At 38.1% G+C, this 21,812-nt stretch overlaps 1 pseudogene; it reads right to left on the reverse strand.

Annotated features, from left to right (window-relative positions):
* Positions 1-20,106: 20,106 nt before the first annotated feature.
* LOC144638482 (uncharacterized) lies at positions 20,107-20,980 on the reverse strand (annotated as a pseudogene).
* Positions 20,981-21,812: the final 832 nt, after the last annotated feature.

A 21,812-nucleotide genomic window follows, 5' to 3' on the forward strand; every position in this document is an offset into this window, starting at 1 on the left:
CACGTCAGCGTAGCATAACCTATCTGTTAAGTACGCTAGTTTTCAAATGTCCTTTTCATATCAAACACTACAGCAATTTAATTTTAATTAGTGCAATGTACTGATTATGTATTTGACAGTCATTTCCTGATCTAACAGTAACCGATGTTACAGGTTCTGAAAATATACGCTCGTGACATTTAATCTTTATCATTTATCACCGAGCTTAAAATTTACCATCTTTATTATTTATTATAAATTATTTAGATGGCAAATTATATATTCAATCGTCCCCGATAATTCGAGCCCCGGCTAACTCGAACTGTTTTTTTTTTTCCTTTAGAGTTCGAGATACCGGGGTTCTTCGGTACCTCTGTAAGCCCGGAATCGAAAGCCGCAAGAATCAATTGTTTTTTTTTTTACTACAGCAAATAGCATATTCAATTTCCTTGGTAGAAAATGTTTACGACTAAAATCACAAATTGGTCAGAAATTCAGTAAAGCTGACTGCTATTTTTATGCAACCATTCACGGCCAGTTTCCAATTAATATCCAACCCCTGGCCGGTTTTGCCAATATTAAAATAAGCCTTTTTCAAAGAAAAAAGGAATTTAGATATTTCTACAAAGCAAAGTGGGCATTACAGATAACAAAAATGGGTAAACAATAATGCCATGTATTTTAACAACCATGTTGTCTTGTAATTTAAGAAGTATTGTTACCGTATCTATAGGGTTTTTTTTTCTTTGTTTTCTCTTTGTGTGTACTGAAATGAATAAAAAAAAAAATAAAAAAAAATAAAAAAAACCATTTTGAGCACTTTTGGTATATGAGAGAAAGTGAATGTTTGCTTAAAAATGATAACGAATTGTAAGCTTTAAGGTAAATTTCCTAGGAAACTACTAGCACATTTAATCGGTCATCCCGGCCCTCTTAGTAGTGTTTACCTCCTCTTGTTTTAAATTAAAATCTTCGAAGGAGTTGTGTAATTTGTATTTTCGAAACAATCTTAATGTTAATTAAGAAATGCAGCAAGTTGTTCTTAACCCTATTCAGACAGGGGGCGGCTTTTGAGGCCCGCGCTGACTTTACAGGCTTATAACTTTTTTCAAGATTCAACAAACCCTGCCAAACTTTGTGAGTTTATTATTTTAAATTTATCTGGGAATAATTTGGTAGGATATGATGTCATGAACTTGACATCATCATGGCAACGGCATTTTGATAGGCATGTTTTCCCAAATTTGTAATTTTCGTGTCTCTATTAATGAATAATAATTTTGTGTAATTTGCAGTAATTTTGGGTGGTTTTCTGGCATTTTGGAAAAAAAATTGAAATCCAAGATGGCGGATCCAAGATGGCCGCTGTTTTGACATGATGATGTAATTGTCACGTGATGTGACGTCATCATCCCACGTGACGTACACTAAAAGACAGATGTTTGCACATACTATGCATCCTATAAGCGGAGTTTAATTGTGATTGCTTAAAAATTCTGGAAGTTACATGGGGGGGGTCTCCCCCGAAGTCCCCCCGGTCAAAGAAGGTCCAAAAAAGCCCGGTCTGAATAGGGTTAAGCTAAAGCTTAAGAAAAGTAAGGAAATTACAAACAGCAAATAATGCTCGCAGGGCAAGACAAAATATAGACAACGGGTGAAATTACACATCGACACTACAAAGCAAAACATCTGAGAGGTTTATAATCTAATTGCTCTATTTGTTTGTCTTTTTTGGGATGCCTAAGGGCATCCTAGTTGTTTTCAGGGTGCGTGTGTATTTCCCTTGGGAATGAGGATAATTGGATTAACAACCGAAATAACCAATAAAAGCATCATATATTGGTCCCTTGGGTGTTGGGCAAACCGGTTTTGGCAAGGTTGGGTTAAATTGTGAGGAATTGAGAAAAACAGGTTATGATGCGGAAGACAAGAAATTAGTCAAATGCATGAGCTCGAGGATAACTGGTTTTGCAAGGTGATTAATCGATTGTTTCTATTTTCGTGTTCAGCTGCGTGTAAACAAAAGCGCTTAAGTTGCTTTCAATAAACCCAGGAATAAACCGCCCGAACTAGCTAACACATAAATTAGTCAGTTACAGTTGGACTCTCATTCCTCATATCATTAGAGCGACTGGCGGAAATACGTCGACTATGCCAATATGATAAGCAAAAGCGAATTCTTTTGATATTTTCCTTTATGAGAGTTAAAATTCCTTGCCGTTGCGTCAAATGTCTACACTTTCAGTGCGTTGCTAATTAAATCAGCTAAATCAGTAACATGCGGCTGACTTTTCCCAATAACATTTAATCAATACAGTACTGCATGTGTCTTAAAATTTAAACAAAGTTTTATCAACACGAAAGTGTTTGTTTGACTTAAGTAAACTGTAGTAAAAAATACTCGCCACTTTTGTGTCTTACGTGATGTCTGTTAAAATTTAATTAACAATCAGTAAACACGCAAAGAGCTCGCTTTATATTTTTCGCCAATACATCGCTTTATTCGAACTTTGAAGATTATCCTTTCGATATTTGAAGAAAATGAAAAAAGAGTTTGTTCGCCTTCAGTACAACGTGTTGACATTGTGGTAACGAGCGTTCTTCTGTTTGGATAGTAGACATGCTGTGTAAATAGTTCACATCGAATCCAAAACAATAAAGTTTCGTTCCTCAGGAAACCAGCCAAAAACAGCAACGCGACGTTTCTCTAGAGCCTTATTTTGAAAGTATTTTTTTATAATGCACAGTTCTTTCTTTTAGAATGATTCTAGGAAACATCAAAGGAAAAAAATTTCTGCGGAATAGTTTGAATAATAATATCGAATATTACAAACTTACAAAATGCTTCCTGAGAAAATATTCCTTTTCCATTGGAGGAGCTTGCCATTCGCTCACCGGTCGCCATATATAAATATAGTTGACTACCAATTCCAAGAAATTTCTCCGAGTTTAAGTCTTTTGTCGATCTTATTTTTTTTCGCTCCTAGCGAGGAGTGCCGAGATTGAGACATGCACTTTACCCGAGGGACAATAAGAGGGAGGCTTATCAGGTTCTGCACCGTGGTACTCCCCTTTAGTGTGTTATAAAGGCACCTTAAATTAATTAATTGAGATGTAGTTCATGTTTACGTCCTTCAATGTTTTAAGTTTTAAATATCTTATCCTGAACTATATCAGTGACGGGAACACTTTGGCGGCTAACGTCTTCCGCTGTTGCCCTTACAATAAAAAATACTATAACGGAACTCTTCCGACCAATGTAGTCTACGGTTTATTATAAAGCATAAAAAATCTTTACGGCATCCCCATTTGTTGCTAATTTTCCAGCAACAAATCTACTTGTTTTTTATGTGTGCGTGTATCGAAACCTCGATGCGCCTTTACGCAAAAAAAAGGTGGCTCTCGTTCGATTGCTACACGGTTAAATTTTTGTTTCATTGGTCTCTGGTCGCATTTTGCGTTACCGTAAAGTGAGCAATTGACAAATCTTCTATCGACTTGATAATGTGGACGTTTCAGTAAGATCTAAACGAAGTTATTGTATGAAAACGCGGAAAACTTTGCAATTGTTGCGCGGTGTTCACTGTGTAGGCTGAAAAATTCCGCGAGTAAGAGGAGCGATTTAGAACTTTCTTATCGAAACATTTCTCGCACGATGTCCTCAAAAGTCATCTATATTCCGTGAAATTGTTAAAAGCAAAAAATATTTACGACGAGATCCAAGATAATTGCGAATTATATTCCTTGTGAAAGTCCAGTTTGCTTGTCTTTGTTGTTTGTGGATGAATCTACGGCTGTCATCATTAAGAATATAATAACTTTAGCAAATGATAGTGTTAAACGAAGCTATCCACTGCATGGATCAAGTCCTCTGAATAAAGAGACAGGACCCTCTTGCATGGTCACAACTTGTACTGAATTGCTGAGCCTGATTTTATGACAGAAAATGTCATGATGTTCTTAAACTTGCTTTTTGAACGAGTTTCGATAGATTCTGTGTCGGCAAGGTTTAAATCTTTCCGCAACTTATACTTTGCCCCTTTTAGTCGCTTTAACTGTGATATGTAGTACATTTAAGCTTACGCTTACATGTCAGTTCATTGTTTTTGTTCCCCTGAGTTGCTCGAACAAAATTAATTTATTTAAACTAAACTTTTTTTGAAAAATAGTTTATTTTACATTCCTTAAGCATACTGCTTCATTTTGCATCAATTTCCGTTATTTTCTGACTTTCTTAGAAAATGGTGAAATCCATCTAATCTAATCTAAAATACATTTATTGTCATATAAATATTGGTATGGATTTAGTTCTCGATTCGGGAATAAAACATTGTTAAATTTATGATGTCCCGGATGTATGTGTTTCTAAACTGTGCGCTTAAACGGTATTTCTATGTCATTTTACAGTCAATCTACGTCACGCGCGACCAGTATCTTGAACATGTGATCTAAGTCTTCCAATCCACGCGCTACTTTCAGTGACGTAACGGAGATCACATGGGAAAATCGTGGTTTCCATTGAAATTTGCAAAAATGGAAGCGATTTTTCGGAGATCTCTTTGAAAAATGGATACAATATTCCTGGAGATAAGAAATTGCAAGGGAGACAATCTATGTTTTATAGAGAGACCACGTAGTTTTATCCATTCGTTCCTTGTTCAGGTGCGAGGAGAGTTAAACGGAGAAGTCGGCGACCTTCTCTCCCGCAAGTATAAGTTCTGTCGACGTGGGTTTCCCGTGTCGAGAAAACAAGAGAAAGGCTTGCAACTCAACGCTTGTATTCGTACAATGCAACCTAATGAAGTCGGCGAACAACAGGATACATGTGATGTGTCAAGTGATTATTGCCTTGAAATAAAAGATTTCGTGATCAGAGATAACACGGAAGCGATGAAAGTCACACCACCGCGGGCAGGAATAAATCGCTTTCCGATAACAGGAGTTACAGGAGCAGTGACAAGTGTCATACAGACTGGTATTCACGAGCGTTCGGAAAATCGAGGAGTTGAAAAGTCGATCGTCAGGATTGCTTTGTTGATTGTGGACAAAGCCGGAAAACCCTTGGCATATCACATATTCCATCATTCAGCAATCTTGCTCGAATTTCCTTTCCATACATGCTAGGTTTTGTTAGTTTAAACAATTCGATAGATTCAAGAACGTCGTCCGTAAGTATAGAACGATGAGATCGACCCCCTTGACTGAAGGCGTCAAATGTTCCGAACGTTTCATGTTGTCGAATGATAGCAAGAACTGTGCTTTTACTTACACGAACTTCTCTTGATATTGCTGTCGGTCCCTCTCCAGTCAAATAAATATCGATTATCCGTCTTCTGGTTTCCTTGTTGAGAGGCCTACCTGGCTTGAATTCCCGACCAAAGGTATTAACGGTAACAGGTCGCAACATTTTGAAAATTCCCTTCGAAATTCCAAATTTCCTTTCGATTTCCCAAATCGCTCTTGAAATCTCCAGAAACACAAGGAAATGCCCAAATATGGAAAGCGAAACTGTGTCTCGTTGTTTGAAATTTTGGAATCACTGGTCGCGCGTGACGTAGATTTACTGTAACCCTCGGACGGACAAGGGGGGGGGGGGGTGGATGGAACCCCTCCCCGGAGTTTTCGTTATATTAAGGCGTAGCGAGATTATTTTACACTGATAAGAAAGCCCTTAGCTTACTCTACAAGATGACATAATTTTAATTGGCTGTGGCGTCATATGACGTCACGTGGCGTCATTTGAGCCGCCATCTTGGATCCGCCATCTTGGATTTCAACATTTTCTTAGAAAGTCACAAAATAACGGAAATTGATACAAAATCAAGCCAGAATGCTTATGGAATGTAAAAATAAACAAATCTTGCACTTCTGTTTCAAAAAACTGGAAAACATAAATAAAAATGTTAAAAATGACGATTTTTGGCAAGACCTGCCTGTATTTATGACGTTGCCATGGCAACGTCAAATATCATGGACACATGGTTGACATATCAAAATTTCCGTAAAGGATGAATGAACAGCTACTGAAAGTTTCAGCATTGTAGATTAAATCCTCTTTTCAAAATTTGGAAAAAACCTTATGGGGGGGGTGGCATCCACCCTAGGGCTTTCCACAAGTTGCTCGAGATTTCCCAAAAAGTTGGCCGTAATTTCTCAAAAAGTTGCTCAAAAGTTGCTTCAAAAATCCAAAAAAGTTGCTTCTGTTAATAAAAGTTGCCCCAAAGTTGCTCCAAAAAATCCAAAACGCTACTCCTAATCAAGACAAAATTCTCTAAATATATGCTAATTTTTCCTAGGAGGGTAATATTTCTAAGCAGTTTTATGCAATTTTACTGCATAAGAAGTATCTAAATAACATATCAAGGGGAAAATTTGTTAAATAACAAAGTTTCTTTATTCGTTAAAAATCGTGAAGATATCAATGACGTCATGTTTGCTGACAAGGTTTGTAATATTTTAATGCAGAATGAGCCGAAGGTCTTCAGATGTTCCTCGACAATTTTCGGCAAACATCGTAAATCTTCGGAAACGTTCGTATGGCCTTTGAACAACACTCGGATAATCTTCGGAGATCTTCGGTCTGAAAATTGCTCAAAATTCAACAAGTTGCTCGAGAGGAAAAAAGTTGCTCGAAGTGGAAAAAGTTGCTCGAAACATGAAAAGTTGCCAAAAAGTTGCCGAGCAACTTGTGGAAAGCCCTAATCCACCCCCCCTTGTACGTCCGAGGGTTAAAATTTTTAAACCTGATACTAATTAGGAAGAGTTTTTTTTTTTGTTACATGTACATTAAAAGATAACGTCAATATCTCAATGCGGTCATTTGAGAAGCTTTTTTTAACAACTCCAGCTTGTTTCACATCGAGATATCCAAACTCTCAGAAACAATAAAACTACGAGCCGGAAGGGCGTGTGATTAAAGGTCAAATGCAACGAAATTTGATCAAATTTTATTTTAGACTCATTTTGACTTTAAATGAAAGGAAATACTGTGGATAATCATAATCTGAAGTTTTAAACGATTTGGTTAAAACGTCGCTGAGATATTCGATGTTGAAGACAGCCCTTTATCTTCGCTTCACAAACGGAACGGTTCGGAAAAACTTCGGAAAATTGTCGGAAATGGATCCGTTGTGACGTCACATGTGGCGAGTTTCGACGCGCGAAGATGCAGCAAAGTACTGTTTTCAGGTTGTCTTTACTAGGACTGCTGCACCTTTTGGCGTTTAAAATCCCGATAAATCCGGATGAACATTCAAAATATCTTCTTAAAGACGAGGAGTGATGCAAGGAATGGTTGAGATCGACGAAAGAGAGAGGCTGTTTATGCCAAATGCACGCCGGCTTTGCTCAGCAAATACAATATCATCCGCATGTTTGTCTCAGGAAGCTTCCACCAGAATCTTGCACTTTGGTCCGAGTTCCAGCACCAAGAAACGTCGAATGAGACTTGGCGCTTCTCCTCTTATTACCAACTTGGAAAGAATTAAAGCCGTTAATCAAGGATTAATGATATTATCTATATTGTTTTGATCGCCTTAAAAAACTAAATCATGCATGCAGACATTAAAGGAAAATAATGGTTTTAATGTACAGTATTCTGCACAATGAAACACTCGTTTTAATTGTTTGTTTATATTTGAAATGATTATGAATGCTAAATACAACAACGAAAATACACCCGACTGAACATAATTTGTTGGTGCCCAAGACAAGGTTATTTTTCATGCAAACTATATGATGAGTTTGTTTACTTGTGAAGGCCAATTTACCTGATGCATCTGTTGTTCAGATCTGCATTAACCCATTCAAGTACAATAACTATTGCATTGCATAGCACTCATTATAAGCTGCAAATCAGGCTTTAATGTAGCCAACACTAAATTGGTATGTGCAACTGAATCGTAATTTAGCTTTAGTCTCGGCTATTTATGAGAAATCTAAGGCATAAACCCGACCAGATCAGCCAACTTTTTTTTGTATTTAACTTCGTTGTCTAGCACTTTTATCATTATCAGGAGAATCTGCAACCACTCCTTGCTCCGAGGGTTCTTCTCCGGGTTCCCCAGTTTTTCTCCTTCCACAAAAATCAACACTCCAAATTCCAATTCGATCAGGAATAATTGGCCCACCTTATCTCAGACCAGACCTTGCTTGCCAAGTGATGAATACGAACAGTGTGAATACAAACAGTAGCTTCTTATCATTTAGCTCGTTTTTGAGCTATAAGCACTTGACTGTTTCTATGGTTACCAGCAGCATAATAAAAATGACCACAACTTGTTTGGCAATGATGGGACATTTGTTTGATAAAATAATTATAGCATTAACTGACAAATAATTAGTACTGACCGGGCGTGGATCCAGGAAAAATGATGGCCGTTTTTTTGGATATTAAGACTTGGAAATTTTCTTTCACATAATAAACACTTAAAATATTTATTTGTAATAAAACATTTGACCTATTTCCGTAAAACGGTGGTCTGGATCTTCCCCTGCTGACCAATCAAAGTAATAGGCTGGAAAGTACTGGAAAGCGGTTATGAGCCTTCTTACACGTGAGTTCAGTGTACGTGCATAGCCATCTCTCCGCATCCACTTTTTTAACATTGTCTTTCGACATCGTCTTGAAATGTGCTGTTTTAAATGACCGATACATACCAGTGTTGGTTTCATGCAAATGAGCGCACAAAATCAGAAGGTCATGCTAGTGGGCTGTGATTGGTTGACTTGGATCTGTGTTGTTTGTACATGTTTAGCATGTCGAAAGATGGATGTCGACAGAAAGGGGCTATGCATATGTCTAACCCCATCCAACCATAACAAAAGAACATATTACCTGTTAGTAGTACTAATAAATGTTCAAAACAAAAATGACAAATTGCATGAACAACTTTATATAAAAAATAAATAAATAAATAAATAAATAACCTTTATTTAGACATGGAGAGGATTAAAGCTAGAAGCTTGTGGGGCCAATTATTCCTGATCGAATTGGAATTTGGAGTGTTGATTTTTGTGGAAGGAGAAAAACTGGAGAACCCGGAGAAGAACCCTCGGAGCAAGGATGAGAACGAGCAATAAAGTCAACCCACATATGATGCCAAGTTGGGGAATCGAACTCGGGCCAATTGGTAGGAGGCAAGTGTCTCACTACTGCGCCATCCCTGCTTCCTAGCATATTTTATAATTATAATATAACAGCAACATGCAGCACTGACAAAATCTCATGATTGTACATACAAGGATCTGAAGCAGGGACATTGAAACACAAAGCCAGGTGTAAATTTGTCCCTGCAACATGTCCTGTGCCAGCACCATAAAGCTATCAAAAATCATCACAAGTTAGATCTTATAACCTGTATAACCTGGGTCTTTAGAAATGCAAGTTGCCATAAATTAATTGTTGAAATTATTAACACTGATATTAAACTTCGACCTTTACCCCATCTACTTAAGACAATTCCCTTTTCAGAGAATTATCAGTAAAATCAACTGAAAAATTTAAGTGCCAGATTACATGGAAGTAAAAAGGATAAACCACCTATTGTAGGTTAATAATTCAGCAAATAAAAAACAATATTAATACCAGGCATAGTTCTGATTGTAGCTAAAAGAGCCACACCGTTACGGTATTTCAATCTTTGAAAATAGATAATTTGGCTGAGGGGAATGAGTTTAAAGCTTCTAAAGGTTTTATTGATTCTTCAAGCTGTGTTATTTTAGCGAACCGCCACACTCGACAGCTCGAGAAATGCTACAAACAGTTTACAAATAATTCCACATTGCAGTCTTTATGAACAAAAGCAAGACCAGACTACAACTTAAGATTCAACTATTTATTAATTTCAAATTCTTTAACAGCAGTTTCTATTATATTTAATAGGCTCACCAATCTATCTGGCCATATTCCTTCGTTGGTGGTGCATGTAGATGTTGCCAGATTTAAAGCTGATTTCCAGTCCGTACTGCGCAGAATCGGGGTTTGTTTTCGTTTTTGTTTTGAATTCGTTGAAACGTTACACTTCGGTGACAGCATACATGAGGTTTTTTTAGTCCGCCATTACAGTTCGTTTCGTTCAAGAATTTCCGATGAGCTGAAACGTCGGTTTGAAATAGCGTCAAGGTTCTCCTACTCGTTATTATTTGTTCTGCAAGGATATCTGGCGTTAATAATGAAGAAAAAGTTTGTCGCGGAATTTTTAGTTTTGCTTGTAAACATTCCTTCGTGTGAGGCTCACATAAACATTGCAGCCGAGATTGCGCAGTACGGACTGGAATTCATCTTTAAACGCCATCTTGTTCACTCACAGAGTCGGAAGTCACTCGAGAAATCAATTTATTCCTTGCCCGATGCTGGTAGTTCGAACTGATATGGCTGTATTTAGACTTTTCGAAAGCTTGAATCAAGGTCTTCATCGGTTTCAACTAACGGCTGTTCCAAAAACTCTGGAAATCCATCGAACAAACCCAAGAATTTGCAAGAAAATCTATGACCGCCTCTCAAAACACGTGAAAACAAGCTCGCCAAACCTGACGTCACAAATACCGCTATTCGATTCCATTCCACACGCGGCCATTTCTGGTTCGTTTTCGTGAAGTCTTCGGAAATCGTCGGATTTTCATCTCCAAACATGAGCTATAGGATAAGTGGAGTTTTTTCTAAATTAAAGCCAATATCTTACCACTAAATTCTTTTCTTTACTACTCTGTTTACTACTTTGGTTGTTCGATCGCAACACATGGGTAACTAGGCTTTTATTCAATCGAGAAGACCTGGATGCTAAACTAATTTGCATTTGGTGTTACGGCGAATAATAAAAACACTGGGTAGGAAAAACTTTTACTGTTGCTAGGAGATTTTGGTTTTTGGCCAATCACTAAACCGAACAAACAATGGGTATTGTTTTTTAATTTCGTGTTGAGCTCGTAAGATCAACGAGCACTCTCAATCCCCTAGTCAGGTTTGAAAAAGGCGACAAACTTGAGCCATTCCCCACATGGACGAAGAAAGGTTTGGCAACCGGAAATGAATTTTGGTTTATTTTGAAGGTGTTCGCAACTCAACGGTGGAAAAAAATGTAAATTTCGGATAGTTTTGTGGTCGTTGTCGTTATTTTTTAAGGCTTTCGCTATGGAGTAAGCTGGAGTTGTCTTAAATTGCCTAAACAAGCAACGAGTGACTTTTTACCGGTGCAGCATGAACGGGAAAACACTGGCGTTGAACTCTATGCGTGTGTTTGTGTGGTCACAACTTACAAATATGAATATTCAAATCTATTCACTAATTGTTGTTGTGAATATTATAGTTTCGAAAAATCGGCTTCTACGACTGAGTTTTTGAAATAAAATAAATAAGGAAAATTTCCGCATAGGGTGAGTTAGTTTTTATGCAGGTTTTTTGACGAATTTAAGCATGTACGAGCGCTTCTTTGTTTAATGTTTTCGACTCGTATATATAATACAATTATTTACATGCGGCGTGCAATTTATTATCGTCGGAGAATCCACTACTGTTTCTGGAATGTAGCCGATAAAACTTTATTTTCTCCACTCACTACTTCTCTCAACATTAGAACGCCAGATTATGACAGTAAAATAAAGAAAAGTAGTATGAGCGGCGAGCCCGTATTATTTCAATTTACTTCAAAGGTGATGTTAATAGTTCTTAACTCCAATTCATAGTCGCAAAAATTCAACCATTGAATAGTCCATTTTACAGTTGGCTGCCAAGTGACCTGGCCTTTGAATGGTAGTGAGGCTGGAGGTGACCTTGCATTGATACAAACCTCTCTGTATTATTATGTAAATACAAACTAGTTAGCATCAGAACAACATGATTAACAAAACAAAAGCAGTGAGGTCTGTATCAAAACAAGGTCACCTTCAGCCTCACTTCCATTCAAAGGCCAGGTCACTGAGCAGACAACTGTAAAATGGCCTATTAAGCAAGACTCCAACGACTTCGGGTAAACCCATGTTCACCTCATCCTACTCCCTGTGTGAATGAATGGTTTCCTTTGTATAACCCCCAGGTGGGCCACGTTTACATTCCTTATAAGGAAAATGGCCACCTTTGGATCTTACCAGCTTCACACGAAAGAAGGGATTATCTCCCTTGGTATTATACACATAGTCCCAAATGCAAATTAGCTAAGTGGTCCACATGTAGGAATACCTACCCCCAAAGGCATGAAATGGTGCTTTTTCGGGGAGTGGCCAGGGGCACTCCAAATGCAAATTAGTTTAGCATCCAGGTCTTCTCGGTTGAATAAAAGCCTGGTTACCCATGTATTGTGATCGAACAACGAAAGAAGTAAACAGAGTAGTGGTAAGATATTAGCTTTTAACTTAGAAAAACTCCACTCTTCCTATAGCTCATGCTCCAAAGCGCCACAATTCGCGCAAAAAACATTTCTGAGAGTTGATAATCATTAGTGCCTTCATAAACAAAACGTTTGCGGACAAAAGAAAAAAAAATTCCAATTTCATTGCATTTGACCTTTAAGTTACACTTTGTCCAGGTTGGTGGTTTTTTTTTTTTTCGTTTATTAAATTATTTTGGTTTGGCACGCTTCACGAACCCCCCAATTTCAAAATATAGCTGTTACGTGCAATGATTAAAACGGTATTCCTTTAGTCTACATTGTCTGGGAGAAATTTAGTAGGAAAATCAGGAAGAGATTCAAAATAAATTGGGAAAAGGTATGTTGTTACATGCTGCAGCTTAATCACATTAGCCCTGACGTGTTTTCAACCCGCTTGTTTCAATTCCTTGGAGTGTTTGTATCATGTTATTTAAACAGGAAGCCGCCCGTTTTTTTGTTTGTTTTAAAAGATAAAGCCAACCATTAAAATGGACGATACTTAGTACAGTAACGGTAATTACATAGCTAAATACCAAACTCAGCAGCTTTAAAATGAACACGCGTTATTTGACCAACATATTATACAATTCTTGTTATACCCGTGAAGTAGACTTTAAGAACAGGGGTATTTTTCATATTAAAGAAAAAAACGAAAAGAAAAAAGAAAACGAAAAAGCTAATTTCAAAGCCAAATAAATACTTCGCACCTGACTTAAAAGTTATATGTAAATTACCCCACGGAGCACCTCTATTCGATTTTGTTATTATTTGTTTTATTTCCAGCGAGGTTAAATAAAAAGTTCATTTGATGAAACAGAATTTGGTTGAGCTGATTGGCTTAGAGAAGTGTGTACAGCAGTTTGTTTTATTTTATTTATTAATACTGTTTCGTCCTTACAGCTAATTAAAAATATCCCGTTTACAAATCTCGGACCCTCCAGATAAATATTTCCACACATGTATTATCAACGGTTTTGTATTTTTTTGTGTTTTGAACAATTCCAAACAGGTAGCGGCAATTTGGAAAGAGTATAGAAAAATATACTGCAATTTGTAAGACGTGTGAATTTTTAAGTTCAAAACTCCACGGATCGACTCGTATCCCTTTGTTCAATCAACTGCCTATTGTTAACGCCGATGGGAAAAGAAAATGAGGCTCTTTCAGATATCTTTGTTTTACAATCTGAACTCAAACAGCTAAGTAGACAAAAGAAATCTCTTTTGGTAGTGTGATATTAGTTGTTGTTGTTTCAAGTTGTAATCATCTGCAGTATTTGACCTTGATAAGTTAGCACAAGTCTGCATTCTTTTCAATTGGATGCGTCCGAGAGAAGAGGTACATGTAGGTTGTACGTTGGTAAGTTAAACATGAACTCAAATGTACGCTCATAATTACTGGACTTCTTTGGAACGTTTCCGCATCCTTTTTTGTACTAATCTAGTTTACCGGAGCAATTAGGGTTCTTCAGGAGTGTTTCGACTAAAAGTCCGAACGACCTCATTTTAAATTGTGATTAACAGCGAAATATTTTATCAATCGAATTTCGACGAAAACCAGCCCGGCACAGTTATCAGATTTGATAACCATGTCCGAAACAAACCATTAGCCAATCAATCTCCAAGTTTGAGCTCATGTGACATGTTATCTCATGGCAACAGTTTTAATTTTAATATGGCGGCCATTTCAGAAAGCTTGTTTATACGGCTCTCAGTTAAATGCGATTCAAGTTGAATACTGAATAATAGATAAGTAAAATTCTAGATTTGAATTTCCTCTTGGCCGCATGCACATACGTATAGATTCTTGTTGAAAATAAGAGACAAAGCTTATTTAGATTAGGTCATCGAACGCTCGCGGCTCGCTCGTACGGTTGCCGATGAGGGAGTTTATTAGCTTTTATTGTATTCCTCTTGCTAATAAAATAGTATTTCTTCGAATTCGTTGAGACTTCTGAATTTGTCCAAGTGTACTGGTACACCAATATAACCATGAATACCTTTATTTGGAGGAATTTCATCACCAACGCTGGTAATATATATTTAGTTAAGACAAGAATGAAACCGATGCAAAGGTAGAGAAATAAAAGATGCGTTGTTTATTGAGCTCATACTCAGAACTTCTTCGTCTCAGTGCCTTCGGCGTTCAGTTGCTTCGATGATCTGTTGAATAAAGAAATATTTGGGTTAATGAAAGAGATAAATATACCGTCCACCGCAGTCACGCACTTCGAATTTACATAACAATTGTTCGGAGGATATGTTCAAGATTGAAAAGTAGATGTGTATCACTCGCTCTGAAAGCGTGTTGCGCGAAGAATAAGTTAGATAAGTCTGTTAATCGTTCTGTAAGCGGATTGCGCGAAGGATATATGTTGAACAGATGTGTATTACTCGTTCTGAAAGCGTGTATAACAAACAAAATAAAGCCCGCTCCTACAAATTCAAAGACTTTGTGACTGCGTGCCGCGAGAGCGGTCGCTCATGATTCTCGCTAGTTTCACTGTCTACCACTAAAGGACTGTGGACGGTACCACTTCGCCCTCTAAACATAAGCAGTAAAGAAACAAACGAACGATTTTCTGTATGCAAAATGAAAGAGATAAATATACCGTCTACCGCAGTAACACAGTTCATGAGTTTACATAACAGTTGTTCGAAGGATATGTCCAAGATTGGAAAGTAGATGTGTAGTACTCGTTCTGAAAGCGTGTTGCGCGATGGTTAAGTCGAATAAACAGGTAAATGTGTATTACTCGTTCTGTAAGCGGATTGCACGAAGGAAAGGGGCGAACTGAAAGCGTGTTTAACAAGCAAAATAAAGCCCGCTCGAATTCCATTGCGCATACGCGCATAAAGCGGCCATACTCTAAACACTCATAAATTTAAAGACTTCGTGAATGCATGCCGCGATAGCGGTTGCTCATACTTCGCTGATTTCACCGTCATTTATAGTCAACAACAAAAGGGCTACGGACGGTAGCACTAAGCCGTCCAAACATAAGCAGTAAAGAAACAAACGAACGATTTTCTGTATGCGAAAATCCATTATTCAGCTATTTAAGTCTACTCATTCTATAGAACGTACACTAGAAGCACAAACAATTAAAAATGGCGGCCAATAGAGGAATCAGAAAACAAGTCACAAAACCATAGTGCCCTCGTACAATTTTTTGTGCCCTCCGATGAGCAAGCGATAAATCGAAAGAAGAATAACTGAAGAACATACCATATTTTCTACGTGTTCCACAAAAAATGCGCAATTGCCTTAAAATTGACGGCAAAGAATATAAACATACCTGCAATGGGCAAGATTTCCGCACAGCCCCCTACATTAATTATGCATACAATTTTGTGACTGACTCGTTCTTTTCATGATTGCTGTTTGTGTATAGTGAAAGTATGAAATAGTTGCATACATAATTAATGTAGGGGGCTGTGCGGAAATCTTTCCCTGCAATGAACTGTCATCCTCGAGCCATCTCTTCAAATCGTCAAACAAATACCCGCACAACTCACCACCGACGCTCGCCATTTTATACATTTTTGAAGTTCATCTTTCTCTCAAGGTCATCGCGTAGAACTATGGGTAGAACACACGAACACAACCGAAAAATAGACGAACAAACGAGATGTCCTCCGAAATCTCACCGAGTTGCGAAATGACGCCATGTTGTGACGTCACGATGTTATCAAATCTGATAACTGTGCCGGGCTGAAGACGTCCATTGCAGCCCGCCTTTGACAACCACTTCCAGACTTCCAGACTTCCAGACTTCCACACTACCAGACTACCAGACTTCCAGACTTCCAGACTTCCAGACTTCCAAACTTCCACACTTCCACACTACCAGACTTCCAAACTTCCAGACTTCCATACTTCGACAACACCAGACTTCCACACTACCAGACTTCCACACTTCCAAACTTCCAGACTTCCAGACTTCCAGACTTCCAGACTTCTAGACTTCCAGACTTCCACACTACCAGACTTCCACACTTCCAAACTTCCACACTTCCAGACTTCCACAGACTTCTACACAACACATTGAATGCTACATAATTATGCGCTAGTACATAATTACATTGAATGCTACATAATTATGCGCTAGTACATAATTACAGTGGTAACTTGTGTAAATTATGCGATATCGTAAATTCCATTCTGATGACGTGTTCTGTGCTCTTCTACCCGAAGTAAAAGTAAAAGCCGCAAAGGCCGGGACAGTGTAATACTGCAAAGCGGCCAAACAAACGAATTTTTAATTTAGTCACGTAACTTAATTTACATTTATCCATGTACATATTTTATTTTTGAAGGTTTTTGTATACATTATGAAAAAATTGGTGAAAATTCGAATGACATAAATACAAAATACGAGGTAAAGTTTTCTGTTTTAACAAAATAAACATTTGGTCGCATTGTGTTAATAAACGCGAATCGCCGTCGAAATATTTTTTTTTTCTCAAAGACGTCTTGCTTTTTAAGCAAGACAAAATTACGAGTGCTTAAGTGATCTTAAAACGAAGTTTTATTTTCACAAAAAGCTTATAAATGCCTTAACTGGAAAATTATTTCGTCCTGTTCAAGTGTTGAATAATCGTGACTTGAAAAAGAACTTTTAATTATGCGTGGGAATACGTGTCGCTGATTGGCTGTTTTTAATTGAAACTAATCGTGCGTGTTCGTACGGAGTCCGTTCTTGCAGCTGGTCATTGATTTCTACATTACAGCGAACGATTATCGATCCCGAACCATTCCCTTGGGATTGCTAACAGCTTTTTTTATATAACAAAGAGTCTAATGCGCATGCGCAAAGCGCACGCAAGCATTAGACTCAAAAACGTTTCATGATAAAATTGAAGAAAACTAATCCGCATCCTTGTGTGTACTAATCTAGTTTCCCGGAGTAAAAATATCACTAAGGTGTTTCGTCAAATCCAGCATATATATTTTGATAACTTCCAATGAAAAGATTGGAAACTTGTCGCTTTTTATAAGTTCAGTTGAGTTTCTAGTGGCATACATGCTGCTTCATACCGTTTCAAGTTTGCAAGTAGGATTCTTCAGGAGTGCCTCAACTTAATGTCCAAAACGACCTTATTTTGTGATTTAACAGCTTAATATTTTATTAATCGAATTTCGACGAAGACGTCCGTTAAAGCCCCCCTTTGAAAACCCACGATAAAAATTTATGTCATTTGACGCTGTTTAATTTGCATTCATTGAATTGGCAAGTGGTGCTGTGTCGACGGTTGTGGATAAGAATTGGAATCTAGAATCTCAGGTTTTTTCAGTAGTGAAGCTACACAGGGTTTTGACTTCTGGTCTAATGAAACAGTTCATGTTGCTATATTGTTTTGGGGGCTTGGGGCATTGTTCCTGTGGTTTTTTATTGTATTATCTCGGAGGATAGCGAGCCATTCATGTGAAACCTTGCGAGAGCTGTTAGTAAGGCTTTATTGGGAGTAAAAGATTATTCGTGTCTTATGTGTACTTTCGAAAGTAAATTAAAATGCAAAATTTACATTCAGCGAGATGAGGTGGAAGAAAATATATATTTGCAGCATAATACAATTCTCACACAGAGGCCGCCTGGACTTTCCTGACAGCAATTTATATCCCTTGCTTCATTGTCGCCTTGAAAAAATAATCTTCATTGTATCACTAAACAAATATGACTAGCTGTAGCAACATGCATTTAGTTGCCAAATAGTAAATTAAACTTCATTGTGCTAACCCCGTCTTTGCAACATTAAATGTAAAGAAGAAAAGTGACAATAATGATATGCAATGCCGGCTCTTTTGCAAATATGTGTTGAATAAATTCTACAGGGGGAGGAGGAGTGAAGGAGTGAAGTAGTTGTATAATTAAAGCCCCCCATAACTGCGCCGCATGGAGTTGCCGGCTTATGGATGCAAACAATTTGTCGCACGTACATCATTTTCGTGCTAAGCTGTAGTTCTATTTGCTACTTCACAATGATTCTGCTAACAATAATAAGGAGAACTTTTATTTAAGAGCCCATTAAAGTATTTTTTGAAGCTGAAGTGTTTTTAAACAAGTGTTTTATATAGTTAAGTTTTCGCAGTTTTGTACCTTTGTTAATCTGCCATGTGGTTAAACTACTGTACGAACCATTTCAGCAGTTTATGCAAGCAATTAATATTTACGGTAGATAAATCGAGTTCATTTATTCCGTAACTGCGTAAAAAATCTTATCTTAGTTTCGCGGACGGAATGAATCGCTGTTTTGAGCTTCTTTTAGTTCTAGTGACAATGCTTTAATTTTTGCCTGTGGCTTCCACAGATTTCTTCAGTGAGCTGAAGGGGAAACCGATTAATGAGCAAAAAATGAAGGAATTTTATTTTTTTAACTTCTGCCGCTGCAAGCATGGTCTATCCTGAAAGTTCTTCTTATAATACCAATTTACTTCACGCTGGTACAAGATTTCGTGTAAATGGCGATGAACTGGAATAAATTTTATGTCTTCACATCTTTTGAAATAAATGAACATTGAGTGCTGTATTTCCCGCGCTCTGTTTGCTGGGCAATAAGATAAACAAACAAACACAGAGTTGGTGAAAATGGCTATGAGCAAAAGGCTCATAGCCCCTTTAATTATTCAAATAAACTGAAATAATGTATGGCTATGAGCAAAGGCCCATAGCCACCTCATTACAAAATCTGTGAAAAGGACTTATATTATCTTTAATTTAGAAATAATGATTTTGCCCAGTAAAGGTGAGGGCAACCAAAACATCAAGGCAACCAAAACGCAAGACTAAGACAAGAGGCAAGGCCACGGGGAGGAGGTGGGGAAAAGAAAGCGTAGCTGCATTTACGAATTCGCACGATGCGAGTCTTTGGTGATGAGCATGTGAACGTTAGAGGGTGGTATGATAATTAATTGTATGCGCCCCAACCCGTGACCTCATAATCGTGACATAATGTCACATAACACATCCCGACTCTAAATGTCAGGCAGGGGTGAAGACATAAAAATCCTATTTGTATACAAATATTCCCTTTATGTCTTCACCCCTTTTGAAATAAATAAACATTGAGTGCTGTATTTCCCGCGCTCTGTTTGCTGGGCAATAAGATAAACAAACAAACACAGAGTTGGTGAAAATGGCTATGAGCAAAAGGCTCATAGCCCCTTTAATTATTCAAATAAACTGAAATAATGTATGGCTATGAGCAAAGGCCCATAGCCACCTCATTACAAAATCTGTGAAAAGGACTTATATTATCTTTAATTCCTCGCGAAGCGAGAGCCGAAGGCCGAGCGTAGCGGGGTGTATAATTTTGTCCCTCAAAGGGCTCAGGCGGGATGAAATCTCGTGTGGAGTTTACGGTCATATATATATATATATATATTTGTGAGCTTGGTGTCTGGCGGAAATGACGTCACACGGCCGCGCGCTGGTGGCTTAATGGTAAGGCGTCGAACTTCAAATCAGATCTTGATTACAATTAGGAAAATATACTGAAGTGAACGTTACTGCTGCCCTTGCGAGACAGTCGCGATCACCAGAAATTAACAAATATAGTGTAGCTGAAATTAAAGGTAAGTGAGACTGCTGCCCTTGCGAGACAGTCCCGATCACCAGAAATTCACAAATACAGTGTAACCAAGATTAAATCAATCAAAACTAATGAAGCTTTGGTGTAGAAAAAGCTGAAATTAAAGGCAAGTGAGACTGCTGCCCTTGCGAGACAGCCTCCACCTACTGATTAGGGCAAACATATTAACAAATCAGTTGGAGACAGTAGATACTCTAATATATTTAAGAAAGGCATTGGATTTCCAACGCCCTTGAATGCGAATCTGAGCATCGGAAAAACCCCTATCTGCAGCATATGAGGCCTCCTTTGTATCGAGATGGGTCAAGCCCACAATATTTAATGGCTTGACAAAGAAGGTCTCCAAACAACACCCTAGGGACAGGAGTCCCTAGAATTGTGAGAAAAATAGGGCCTTGAGCATTGCCTCGTAACGCAAGGTAATCAAGTAATAACTGAACTGGGCAATGGCTATCCTGACGATTGACTACGAGGGAAAATGGGCGTTGGTTGTAATTGTGTTTGAAGTCCTGAAAGGTTATCTTTAAGCCAACCACCTCCTTAGCAGGGTTCAAAAGCTTGCTTAGTTGATGAATTTGCAAAGGGGAGGAAGATTCCCCTGTTGCAGTAATTTCACCCACTCGCAGGAATGCAAAAAATGCGAGAGAACACATTGCTTGGAATAAAGTAGTTTGGTACTGTGAGCCAGCAATATGAGAAGCAGAATCTAATAATCTATGAAGAATATTCAGGGTGATTGGAAGTCTACAATCCAAACGATGGCCAATCTTATGGTATCCTTTCAATGTCTGCACAATGTAAAATACTTTCCCTGGGTCAGGAAAACCTGCAAGCTTATGTGAATACCCCAGAGCAGAGACTAATGTGTTCACAGTGGATGGGGCATAATGCCTATTAAATAAATAGGCTATGAAAAGTGCTAGGGTTGGAGGTTGGATTGGAAGAGAAAACATTGTACACTGAAATGTATCATGCAGGAATTGGTTAAAAAGCACCCATGCCCTTTTATAAGTAGTTAAAGAGGATGGCTGCAAGCTTGATTGCATAAGCTTAGAAACTATAGCTGCCAATGCTGGGGCTGCAGATGCAGGGGAATTTCCGATGGACAGGGATTCATAAAAGGAGGGGCCAGCTGCTTGAAGGTGTGAATCTGCAATCGAGACAAAGAATCCGCCAATTTGTTACAGACACCAGGGACATGTTTAGCCTTAAAAAGAATGTTGTACTTCAAGCAGACTGAAACCAACTTTCTGACAAAAAACATAAGGTCTCTATCACGACATGATTGTTTGTTTATAATGTAAACTAGGGCTTCATTATCCGTGAAAAATAAGATACATCGATTTTGTATCAGATGACCCCATAAGTAGAGACTCAAAACAATTGGATAAAATTCCAGAAATGCAATATTCTTATTTAGCCAATCTGATGGCCATTTCCCACAGCACCAGTGGTTTGCAAAGACTGCCCCAAAACCAATTGAACCTGCTGCATCAGTAAATAAATTTAGTTTATCCGAACCATGCCAAATTTCATCAAGGAAGAATGATCGACCATTGAATGAGGACAAAAATGACAACCAAACCCGAAGATCATCCTTTGCTTGGCCAGAAAGCCTGATACGGTGATATGCAGCTCTTATGCCTGTAGTAAGATCTATGAGCCTACGTAAGAAGGCGCGACCAGGCAGAATAACAGAGCAGGCAAAGTTCAAAAGACCTATTAATGATTGTAACTCCTGTAAAGTGACCTTCATTCGGTGGAGAAATTGGGAAATAAGTTGGGTACACTTTAAAAGCTTATCCTGAGGCAGGCGAGCTTGAGATTGAACCGTATCAAGCTCAATACCAGCAAAAGAAAGGATGGTTGAAGGGCCAC

This window comes from Oculina patagonica, chromosome 14, assembly GCF_052425735.1.
Source record: "Oculina patagonica isolate OP01 chromosome 14, crgOcupat, whole genome shotgun sequence".
NCBI lineage: Eukaryota > Metazoa > Cnidaria > Anthozoa > Scleractinia > Oculinidae > Oculina > Oculina patagonica.